At 48.2% G+C, this 12,459-nt stretch overlaps 1 protein-coding gene across 2 annotated transcripts in view; it reads left to right on the top strand.

The window, feature by feature from the left end:
• SIGIRR (single Ig and TIR domain containing) overlaps nucleotides 1–12,459 on the top strand; it is a 180,150-nt gene that overhangs the window by 63,888 nt on the left and 103,803 nt on the right. The window contains exon 1 of one of the 2 annotated variants that reach the window (XM_069623927.1): nucleotides 1,169–1,311. The exons of the other annotated variant lie outside the window; for it this stretch is intronic. The gene's annotated coding sequence lies outside the window, so the exon portion shown is untranslated. Of the gene's footprint in view, nucleotides 1–1,168; nucleotides 1,312–12,459 lie in introns of those variants that run through there. 2 annotated transcript variants of the gene reach the window in all.

Here is a 12,459-nt window from a genome sequence, read left to right as displayed (position 1 = left end):
AGATGGCAGAAACGTGCAAGAGGAATTGGTTGGGCATCCCTCTACCTGCCGCCCACAGTCAAACATTTACCAGAGTAAAGAAAATAGAATTAAAGATTATAATACATGAGGTGGTAGGACTCCCAGCGGGAGGTTATAGGCGAGAGCCTAGCACCAGGACCTCCTGAGCAAGTAGACTTCCTTATCTTACTTTACTTCCCATTGCTGGTCTCGCTCACTCTTTTCCCCTCTGTGGTTACTGGTTTTCTTTGCCGTTCCTCGCTCCTCCTCCTGTCCCTTTTGCAGCTGCTCTTCTCTTTAGTTTCGCTCTTGTACATCCTTCACTTGGGGCGCTTCCTCGCCCTGCTCCCGTATCCCTGAATCCCCCCTCCAGCTCTGCCCACTCCTTGCTCGCTTCTCCTCTGCGCTCTTCCCCTCTATCCTCCTTCAGTTCTGCCCACTCTTTTCTCGCTTCTCCTCTGCGCTCTTGCCCACTCTGGCCCTCTATCCCCCTTCAGTTCTGCTTCTGCCCACTCTTTGCTGTTTTCCTTTCCGCGGTGCTTCCTCTTTCTTCTCCAATTTCTCCCCATCCCTCCTCCTCCGCAGCCCCTCCTCGCCCTTGTCCTATTTCACTCGCCACCAGTATTCCACCGCTCCCCTTCCCGTTAGCCGTGCTCCTGCTCTGGGTTTAGACTCCTTTTTACCTGCGCAGTTCTGCGTCTTTCCCTCCAAGACCCTATCCCCCCCTTTTCCACCACTGCAATTCCCAGTTTCTCCCGACTTCTCCTGTTAAACGCTCCTCCCTTTTCCTCTGCTGCTGTGCTTTCTCCCTCCCCGCCCACTTGTGGTTTCAATTCCTTCTCCTCTCTTTGCCCACTGTGGCAGCCCTGCCCCATCATCCTCGCCCCCCACCATTGCTCCCCTTGGAAAGCCCTTGCCCTGCGGTGCCCCGTGTGCAGTGAAGTGTAGCGGCGGAATTCCCTTTGGACCCTGGCCTGGCTCTGCTTCGTGCACTGGCCCGAAGCCCAGTGTTTGGCGGAGGCCGCTGGTCCGGACAGGTGAGTTATTAACATTGTGCGCGCGGCTCTACCTGCTGGCCACGAAGAGGAGCCGCAAACAGGAAGTACAGCACAGCTCAGCTCAGAACGAGGTCACCAGTGTCTGTACACCCGCATTGCGCTTTACGGTCAGTATGTGCATGCATAGCCTAGCACTGGACAACACCTGTGTCTGCTTGTGCGTACCAGCAAAGAAATCCTCACAACCAGGAAGTGTAGACAGCCCAGCACTGGCTCACACCTGTGTGCGAGAGAGAGAGGGCGTCGCTAGCAGGTGAGCTGCATGAGGGTAAGAGATAGCATTTCATTGATAACGTGTATGTGAGAGAGATGGCGCGGGCCTGCGAACAGGCCTTGAAAACAAGACTTACAAGTCAATTTTGTGATGTATTTTCGGTGACTTGTTTCACTCCTGTGAGTTGGACCAAGCACACCTGAAGCTTGTGTGTGCACCACCCCTACCCCCTCCTAGCTGGTTGAATGACAGTGTGACTGACTACCGTTGTGAGCTGGCCTAGGGGCTGTGAATGAATATGGATGGATGTACTCATTCTGGCAGTGCCTGCTTGTGACATGGTGATGGGCTTGCGTCTGTTTGACTCTGATGTATATGTTTTTGACGGCACGTATCTTTTGAGTTTGACGGTCTTATTTCTGTGTGTAATATAGCCCGTGTTTGTGTATTTCAGTGCATACCTGTCGGGTGATGGTTCTTGCCTCTGTGTGTTTTCGTTCGCTTTTTCTGATTGAGTTCTGCACAGCTAGTCCTAGGCAGCCCCTACTGGCGCTGTACGCTATCCGGTGTGTTTACACAACAGGAACAGCTTTTGGCCGCTGCACAACAGGCACATCTGTGTGGTATTCCAGGTAAGAGGGGAGGGTAGTTGGAGAGACCAGGACGCCTGGGGGTGGAGTGTGTTGGGAAATAGGTGGTCAGGCAAGTCATGTGTGGACGCGGTTCCTCTCCCAGGGCAGGGGGTCCGTAATGGGCGGGACTTTTAGGTAGTTTAGGAGGCAGGGTCAGGTGTGATGCAATGTGCACTTAAACATGATCATACATGTCAACATACCCCATTCCATCCGGGAGATGATGGCCCAGTGTTGGTTTAACTTTGAATTCTGGGACTTGTGGTCTTCAGTTTATAGTGGGGAAACCCAGGACTAAAAGTCCCAGAATGCTAAATTAATACCTGCACTAGCATCTGCCAAGTGGAATGGGATGTTGGCACACTTTTGCCTCTTTCCTATACTCCTGCTATGACGGTATAACATATTTTGTGTCCGGAGGGGGCATTCTTGCAGGTTTGCTAATAGGCAATGTTAAATGCCTATCCCTGAAGGGGGCGGGAGGGAAGGTCACCTTACCTGCCGCTCAATGACAATGTTGCTTTGTTCACAGTCGCCTGTTGACACCACGCCCCCTTTTTTAAGTCTACAGAACGTATCAGGCAGGCATGGCCCCGGAACAAAGTCGCAAATACTGTCACTCGTATAGGACCAGACACCTTCATATACACGAGGCAGACCGACAGAATAATTAACAGTAACACCGGCATAACATTGTCACACACAACACCCACAGTAAAACGAGACGTTCGGGAAGAGAGCACCAGCAATACACAGTAATTCAACAAAGCATATCTGCCGTGATACAAGTTTCAACGTTAAAATGGGTTCAGGGTGTGTCAAACACACATTTCGCCCCAATTGCAGCACACCACAAACATATGCTTGGTAATCTTCATTACTCCTATTCCTACTCTTCCTCGTCACAATACTCACCTCTGAGGCCCTGCCTCCATTCCAGGACCCTTCTTTTCTTTCTTCTGAGGTATGTTACCTCATACTTACCCATAAGCCCCAGTTAACAATATCCAAGCCGGAGCATGGAACCCTGTTCACAGGGAGGGAGAGGAGGGTCGACAGTACTGTGATGAGGAAGAGTATCACTAGGAGTACTGAAGAATACTGGTAAGTAATCTGAGCATTACCTCCTCGTCTCAGTACTTCCCTCTGCGGTATAACAAAGCACCACTAACGGGTAGAGGTCCCAATGAGACACAAGAGCCAATGAGACATGCAACACAACACACTTTAACACCCCAGAAATTCACATGACAACTGGCAAAACTCCAACCCCAAAGAATCCATCCGAGGGGTGAGCCACATTCAGCCTATAATGGCTAACAAACATGCTCTGCAGATCTATAAATCTCCTGCAGGGACACCCCACAGACATCAGCCCAGGAAGCCGCCACACCCCTAGTGAACCGACCCTGGACATGGTGAGGCACAGGCAAACCAGCAGACACACAAACCATTGAGCTGACCGTCCCGCAGCAGCAGCCCAAACATCAGCCTAAACATGACAGTCGGACGGAATATTTCCGTCCTAGAAAGGTACTCCAGGACAGCCCGATGAACATCAATGGCGTGCCTTCAAGCAACCTTGTCAGGAGTCTGGAGGTCCTGGAAAAAAGCCAGGAGAAGCAGACCCTGCAAGGTGTGAAGCGAGACACCACCATTGGCAGAAACTTGGGGTCACAACGTAAAACAATGCAATCGGGGAGCACCCACAAAAAGGGAGGGAGGCGCAACAAAACCACCACCTCCAGCAAACGCCGGTCAGAAGTGATAATGGAAGGCTGTCTTGAGCACGAGGAGCCGGATGTTGATGAACTCAGTGGGCTCAAAGGGAGGACCCTGAAGAAACTTTAAAACCACAGAAAGTTCCCACGGAGGAAGACTGTTATAGGTACAGGGATGAGAAGTAGAAAACCCCCTAAGGAACATCCCCACCGTACAGCCCTCCGAGGGAAGGCTGTGGAGAATCTGATGGGATTTCCCCCCCCCCTCCCCCAGGAACCTGGTCTGGGACCCTTCTCATGTGGCCAGGGGAAGGCAGGCACTCTCTGATCCCGACCCTGGAGGGTTGTGCACTGCAGGAGGATCAAATGGGGGAGGGGTTAAATCAGACCAGGAAGACTGGGAGGAACCGCTTTTTTATCTTTCCCAGTAATCTGCCCTTCTTATGGAAATCGGCCGTTTTAGGGAAGCAGGAAAAAAGTGGACTACATATCCCAGATTCCCTTGGGGACTGTGATGAAGAAGAGGGTTGGGAAGACCTGTAGGAGCCAAGGGCAGGCAGGCCTAATGGCTTTTGGCAAGGTCAGGCAATTGGTCCTAAGGGCCTGTACCTTATGCCAGTTAACTCACCTGAGTGGTATAAAAGTCTGCAGCAGGAAGGAGCAGTAGAAAGCAGCGGGAGCAGAAGAAGCAGAGCATGAGGCTGGCAATTCTCTAAGAAGTATGACCACAGAAGGGATGCCGGAGCAGATTTCACCTGAAGACTCTGAGTTGGTCCTGTGCTCACAAACCCTGTTTGACTGTGGCAGCATTGGAAGAGACTGGGAGAAACGGGCAGTTTTTTCCAGGTGCACCTAATTGATGTGAATGCAGAGCTGAAGTTGTGCATCCACGCAAGGCCTGTGTGCAGGTCAAGCCGAGGGAAGCTGGAGAGAGGAAGACTCTACATTTATGAGGCCGTATCAGAGGCACCCATGCAGCAGAGGGGTGTAGGTCCCAAGAGTGCCTGTAACAGTAGCAGCAGAAGAAGTTCAGGAAGCAGCCTGCAGCCGGTATGCTTGTGGAGTTGGAAGAAGGAAGCTCTGTACTACAAATCCTCAGAAATACCTTGTCAGTAACTGTAACCAGCTTAATTTACACTCTCATACTCATGAAAGTGAGTAAATGTTATTCATATAAGTGGGAAGTCCTTCTAACAAGGGAATTGTATCACACGCTTATATTAACAAAGCTGAAGTACCTGTGTGTAGAGAAAGCCTCTCGTGTCCCCATTGTTAGAAGTAACCTGTGGCTGAGCAGTCGCATGTCTCCTATTAAAGAGGAGAAAGTTGCCTGTAAATCTTATGAAGCAGAACTTGACTTTCCTGTAATGTTACAAGACCATTTAACATCAAAAGAGGTTGCACACGAAACTGTGTATCTCAATTCCTTTGAAACATAACGCTGACCAAAAGGAGGGAATGAACAACTTTGACAGTGGCAGTACAATATCAGAATGAAATCACTTGTGCCTAATTTAGTTTCCACAAAGGAACTTAAAGCTTGTAACCTATTGAGCACTGAGGGAGCAGTCGTGGAAGTTGTTGAAGTCAACTAAAGAACAAGTATTACCCAAGCCAGTAGAGAAAACTCTGTTAAAGTGAAACCAGCACATTTAAGAACTGAACACCATTGATATAAAGTTGCTGAGGCTTTTGTAAACCCCTAAGTCATCTGATGCACTGGTGAAAATGTTATTGAAGGCTTGAAGAGTGGGAATACAACTTGGGGGTAACTACTGGAGGCAAGCAGGTTTATATGCAGCTGGGGAAGGGAGCTAGGTACTTGTTAAAAAATAACGAATTCAAATCTGTAGAGTTCAAGTTGAGAAGAGGCAGTCTGGGAGACAGAGTTTCTGGTACAAAGTGGCTGCCCTTTCTTGCCAAACAAGAGTGCCTTGCCAACCTCTAGCAGTCTAAGAGTCTTGTTGAAGTTGCTTAAAATTATGTCGCAGCAGTAGAACTGTGGTTGTCGATACTTTTGTCAGAACTTTATTCATTGACGTTGTAGAAGCAGAAGTCAACTGTGGGGCAAGGGAGCCTGTTCTCACAGTATCATTGGCAGAAGGGAGTTGCTAGAGGGAGAGAGCAAACCCTATGAAGAAGCATTCTGACATACTAAGACACTGCAGAAGTTGCAAGAAGAAGGGTTGTTGCGAAGTAGAAGTGGTACTTTTGGCTTACATGTGATGTTTATCGAATGATAGAAATGAAATCCCCACCCCATAACCTACGATTCCCAACCACATATATATAGTTAAAATGCATTTTCTTTCTATTCGATAACAACACTGCATATCATACTTTTTTCTTCAAATTTACCCATTGTTTCCTGGAAGGAGGTTATCCAGGAATAACATTGGTGCTGTTGTTTTTTTTTTGTGGAACTCAAGACAGCATAGAGAATACCTCACGGCTACTCCTGATTCATGGTGTTGACCACTTAGGCACCCACTGAAGGAAACCGGGAGCAGAAGAGGGGCACCTTCGACGAGGTGGTGAAGCAAAGTGATCTGGAACCTGGCACCCGAACCAGTGGCAGATCTCCACAAACCCCTTGTCCGTGAGGACCAGATCAAGGGAAGAGGGGGGGGGGGGAACCCTGCTGAGGCGATCTGCCCGAAAGTTGTCCACCCCGGATGTGTGCATCTTCCAGATACACCAGATGTCCCCCCCCCAAGCAACAAAGGCCAGGTCATTCAGGGAGCGACCCAAGCCCCCTTGATGATTTACATATGCCAAGGCCATCATGTTGTCTTTCCTGACCACCGAGCCCGGCCCAACAGGGACTCACTGAAAAACAGGGCCGGTGAGTGGCACACAACTCCTTCCAGTTGGACGAGCAGTGAAACTCGTCTGGCCCCGAAGGCCCTGCACCAAACGGGACCCCAGAGTGGCTCCCACCCCTACCCACTGGCATCGATAGTAAGAGTGGTTTGCATGGGACAAACAAGGTCCACCCCCACCCAGAGATTGTGAACCTTCAACCACCAAAGCAGATCCTCCTTCAGAGCCCAAGAGAATGGGACAGAAGCCTTGTATGCTTGAGAGGCCGAAATCCAGTGGGCCAGGATGTAGGAGACCAGGGGACACAGATGGAGGTGTGTCCATGGCACTAGAAAAACACAAGAGCCATGTGCCCCTGCAGAGCATGCAACATGCGAACCATAGCCCCCCTCCACCGGACAACCTGTGGAGAACATGTTGAAGATGCCAGACCCTCACCAGAGGCAAGCAGACCTTCCCCAGCCTGCTGCAAAACTGGGTCTCAATGAAAACCAGATCTTGGGATGGACACAGGTGGGACCTGCCCCCACTCATAATGCCTTCCCCGCTGGAAGTCGCTGCCTCTGTGCTTCCTGTGGTTTTGCGAGAGCTCTGGCTGACGTCCTGAGGGTGCGTTACTCTACATACCTCCTTTGTTGAGAATGGAAGCATCACTCTATCAAATAGTTTGTAAACCGTCCTGGTCTTCTTCTTTCTCTTTGTGGATGAGTTCCTGCTTTGGGGAAGTCTCCACCTTGCTGTTCTCTCCTGGTACACCTCACTCCTCCTTGGGTTGCCCCTTTCTCGTGTTGGTATTCCTACGTGCTGCTCTGTTTCCTGTTCAGGCTGTTCTTCAGCCAGCGTAAACAAAAACAAATTTTCAGGGTGAGAGGTCACACTACTCCCGCATTCTGAACATATATCACAGTCACTAGAAATACATTTTTTTTTTCCACATCAATGTGTTTTAATAACATCTGGATAAAAACTGATGGGGCTAGAGCACCCAGGAGTGTTTGAGAACACAATACAAATATGTATGATCCAGTGGACAGAACTGGATCTGGATGCAATAAACAGCAAAATGTTACTCTTGTTCGATTATAACACTTGTGCGGTCACAGGAACGAACATATGTTCAATTTCATGAACATGTATACAGTAAATCATAAAGAAAAACAACAATGCTAGGATTGTGCACTGTTCAGGTGGTGTTTACGTATGTGGAATCTTAATTTTGATCTTATCACCCTCTTGGTCTGAACTACGTTGTGGAGCTCTCCTCCAATCATCCCACGTCTTCATGCTCTCTTTACTTCTCCATTGCCAGAGTAATTCCTCTATATTCACTGTGTGATCTTCCCTTATTCTTGCCAGCCATGGCGGGACTAATGTGGACTCAGCTCTGCAACCTCTGAGGGGATGGAATGGCGATATGTTTGTAATTCCATTGGAGGTAAGGTGATGAGCCGCTGCCCCTTCTTTGACTGTGCTATGCGGGTCCAATCTGGCTTCTGTGGCTAGTTGCATGGCCCCTTAATGAACCTGTTTGCACGTTCCACCAAGCCATTTGCTTGGGGATGGTACAGTGCTGCTTTTATTTGGTGAATGTTATTTTCTTTGGGAAACATTTCCATTTCGCTCTAGACAAGTTGTACCCCATGGTCAGTGACTAATTCATTCAGCAATCCTTCTCTTTGGAATATATTTTTGATGAAGCGGTCACCGTGGATGTCATGATGTCTGAGACAAACTCAACTACTACCCACTTTAACAGGTAGTCAACAAACGCAATTCTGTGCTTGTGTTCCGAGTCCATCAGATCTAGTAGACTTATAAAGTCCAGCCCTAGTTTTTGCCATACTCTTTCCGGCACTGCGGTTGGGTGCAAAGGGGCCTGTCTGACTCAGAGTCTATTGACTCTGAGGCATTCATGACACCTTTCAGTCATTGCTCTTATGTCCAGGCCCATCCCAAGTCACCAGTACGATTCTTTCACCCGCCTTCTCATCATATAACTCCCTAGGTGTCCTGTGTGAGCTCTGCACATGATGGTTCTCCTCTGTGTCACCGGTTGAATGCATTGATCACCTCTCATTAGCATCCCCTCATGTTCAATCATCTCATCTGAAACCTTCCAGTATGGACGCAGTCCTTCTGGGATCGCCTTCTGGTTCAAACAGCCTTTTCTGATCCATTCTATGTCTTTTGTAGTTGTGGTATCCTTGAATGCCTCCTCGCTCCAATGATTCTCACTCATTTCTAAGAATTCTTGACTTCTGAGATCGCCCAGTAATGCAACTAGACATTCATCTTTAAGAAAGCTGGTCATCATTTCTTTGCATTCAGGCAACCTGGACATGCAGTCTGCTCGAGCATTTTTACACCCCTCCGCAATGTGCTGAATCTCGTAATTGTAACTTAGCTGAGATGCGAACCAGGCGGGGAGTGGATGTTTAGGTGCCTCCTGGACTTAGCAAATGTACCAGGGCCTTGTGGTCTGTTACCAACTGAAATTTCATGCCCCACACATATGTCCAAAAATAGTCTACTGCCCAGGTGCATGCAAGCATCTCCTTTTCTATGGCGGAGTAGTTCTTTCTGCCTGCGATAGTGCCTTCAATGGAAATGCCACTATGTGCTCCTCATCCCCTTTCTTCTGGGTTAGGGTTACCCCTAACCCATATGAACTGGCATTGGTGGTGATCATTGTTTACAACTGGGGGTTAAATGGCTGGAGACACAGTGCATGCGTGATACCCTCTTTGACTTCCTCAAAGGCCTTCGACTGCTCTTCATTCCATTGATGCTCTGCTCCTTTCTTCAGTAGTTATTTCACGGGGGCCGGGGTTTCTGAAAGAATTAGTCACACATTTGGAATAGTACTCGGGCCTAGGATCGACCTGAACTCCTCCTTACTGTTGGGAGGGGGTGCCTTCACTATGGCCTGTAACAGATCCTTCTTCCGACTGATCCCTGACTTATATTGTGTAGCCCAGGTATTCCACTTCTGCCAGCTGCAATACGCACTTGTTGTAGCATAGCCGAACGCCCACTTCTTGTAGTTTGGCTAGTACCTTGCAAAGCTCTGTCATGCATCTCCTGATCCTCAGCATACACCAGGATACCATTCTGAAAGTACAACGCATTCCTGATGTTCTTCAGCAAGGCGTCCATCATGCGTTGGAACGCCGAGGCTGCAGAGGACAAGCCAAACGGCATTCCTGTGAATTGGTATGTACCAAATGGAGTTATGAAGGCAGTAAGTGGTCTTGACTTAGTGTAAAATGATCTGGGTATAAGCGTCTCTCATATTGAGCTTTGAAAAGTCTTTGGCCTCCTTCATTAGTAGGATAAGTTCATTGATACGTGGCAAGGGATAGCTGTCCGACACTACTTCAAGGTCGACACTGCAAAGGTCGATGCAGATGCGAAGATCCCTTGTGTTTTCTTTTTTTTTTTATAGGGACCACCGGGCTGAGCCATTCAGACGACTCCACTTTTTCGAACGTTCCTTCTTTCAGCAGCTTGTTGAGCTTAGCCTGTAATGCACTTCTCGCTGGTACTGGTCTCACCTTGTGCTTTACTGGAACAGCTCCTTGTTTCAACTTGATCTTGTGAACAAGTTCCTGTTTTTCCCAGGTGTGTCGGAGAACAGTTCTGGGAATTCTTCTTTGGTGATCAATGCTCCTCATCTGTCTATGGACAATACTTGTCCCTCCACACTGGGGTCTAGTCTGATTTACAGCTTGGCCTGGTCATCCCACCCCAAAACCGGTGGGCCTTTTTCTGCAAGTATACTTTTGTCCTCGTGGATCTTCCTTTTGAATTCCACAGTTGCTTGGATATATCGTAGGAGGTTCACCATGGCCCCACTAAAGACTGTAGGGTTGTACTTCGTCTGGTTTACTTCTACCTTCTCTTTGCCGACCATGTGCTTGTATGTGTCCAGTGGCAATTTTGTGAGATCCGAATCTGCCATCACTCGTTTCGCACCCATCCACCTTGATGGTGCAGTGTGGCTTTTCTCTGCGAGCCGTGACGCTGTTGACCATGATGACTGTGGGACCCACTTCTTCAGAGGAGACGTTGTCCCTAACTTTGGCACTCTGTACCATCAACATGGCTTTCTTGCCTCTCTGAGTGCAGACTGAAGCAAAATGTCCAGATCTTCTGTATTTAGAGCATTCTCTATTCCGTGCAGGACATTCTGTGTGTACCAAATGTTTCTTCCACTGCTCTTGAAATCTGGATGGCCTTGTCTAGTTGAAGCTCCTTTTCAAGAATTAACATGTCCTGAATCTTGCGGTTGTTGGTGTGCACTTAAGAGCATGTCACAGATCCTATCTTCCGACGTGCTGCCAAAAGCGCACATTTTTTACCAATTCTCTCATCTTGACTACGTAGTAGTCAAAAGGTTCAGCAGGGTCCTGTTTTCTGTTGTAGAACTTGATACTGAGCATGACTACATTTTCTTTGGAAGAGAATCTTTTCTCTGTCCTACTCACTGCTTCATTATATGTGTCGTTATCGTCCCCTTCCTGTGTTTCTGCAAAGTCCTTTGGCCATCAACTACTAGAGCATTAAGGAGCATGGCCTTCTTCCATAAATTCTATGACTGCAATTTCAGTTTATTGGAGTCACTGAATCCAGTGGGGATAGGGTCTTGGGCTTTGTTAAGCCAATGTCGGGAGGAGCGCTTGGCTGGGGTGGCATTCCTGGACCTGCCTGCACTCAAAATGCCTTCCCCACGGGAAGTCACTGCCTCTCGGTGCATTGCGTGCTCTCACGAGAGCTTGGGCCGACTTCCCGTAGGCTGCGTTACTCTACAATGCCTATTCTTTATAAACCGATTGCACTTTATAAACTTCTGTTTACCGCCTCTGTTCTTCTCACCACACCTAACAATATAAAAAAAGATTCTCTTCACCTGTCATCACAGAAGCTCCTCCGCACTTCATGTGTAGTTATCATAGTCTTGAGCTTGAGAGTCTGCTACCTTTATTGAGATGCATCATGAAGTAGAACCAAAAGTGAAATAAAGAGCCCTGGGGTATTTACAGAGTCCTCCCGTTCTATTTTGTATTCTTCCTGTGAACTCTGAATGAATGCAAATATGTCCTTATTTGCATTTGACAATGGCTCCCAATAAACACTTGGCCGCTGGTTATCTGGCAGGACTCAGATTGTTTCTGACTAGGCTAGGTCTCTTGTTCTTACTTTACATTGTGGGCAGGAACTGCTTGCTAGAACATGTGAACTGCTCAGAAATGCAGGAGATGTTTAATCTAGAAAACTCTGTTGTCCTTGAAGAATATTTAGTCGTAATAAAACTATGCCTTTGGACTAACCGTTGTGTTATGTTAAAAGCATTTATAACTCGCACAGTCGCCCTAATTCATTATGGCGCGACGAAATACAAAGTATGAAGGCCACCAAGATGACAAAAGGTCAGATGGTTCTCAGCCCGTCTAAGGGGAATGAGCAGACCATTCCAAAGTTTGCCCCCAGAGACGGAGAAAGCACCCCTCTACCCCCGCCTTTGTGATGATCAAAATGTCATGTATTGCCACCGTGATTGCGGATAATTTCACTCTCCGAATACATGAGTCTAAGGTTAAGAAAGCTCCCAGATGTTGCCTCTGAATGACCTTTTGGCAGGAATGGCACGTGGACAAACACTGGAAGTAGGAAGGGCACAGAGCGTGGGTGTGGCCAGGAGGAAGGGAAACTGAAACTAGAAGCAACGAAGGGTGAGTCGCCTGTCTGGGGTACTGACTACCCGATAGAAATTCTACTTGTGAAGGGTTGGGAGGGTAGCCATCTGCAAACAAATTCATCTTGCTAGACCGCAAACAGGTAGAGGAAACTGAGAAGGACTAACGGGGGTAAGCCAGGAGAAAAGTGTGGGGATGGAAGTAAACGTGGGCAAACAGGAAGCTGGCTGCACAGGGTACTGCTGGTGGGAAAATTGAGGTAAAATATTTAGTGCTAGTTAGTTGTGTTACTCGCTGCTAAATGTGTGTGTTCTC

The sequence above is a fragment of the Ambystoma mexicanum genome, chromosome 11, assembly GCF_040938575.1.
Source record: "Ambystoma mexicanum isolate Mex_15411 chromosome 11, UKY_AmexF1_1, whole genome shotgun sequence".
Lineage (NCBI taxonomy): Eukaryota > Metazoa > Chordata > Amphibia > Caudata > Ambystomatidae > Ambystoma > Ambystoma mexicanum.
The sequence above is the reverse complement of the archived record's forward strand: the minus strand, read 5'-3'. Positions and strand labels throughout refer to the sequence as shown.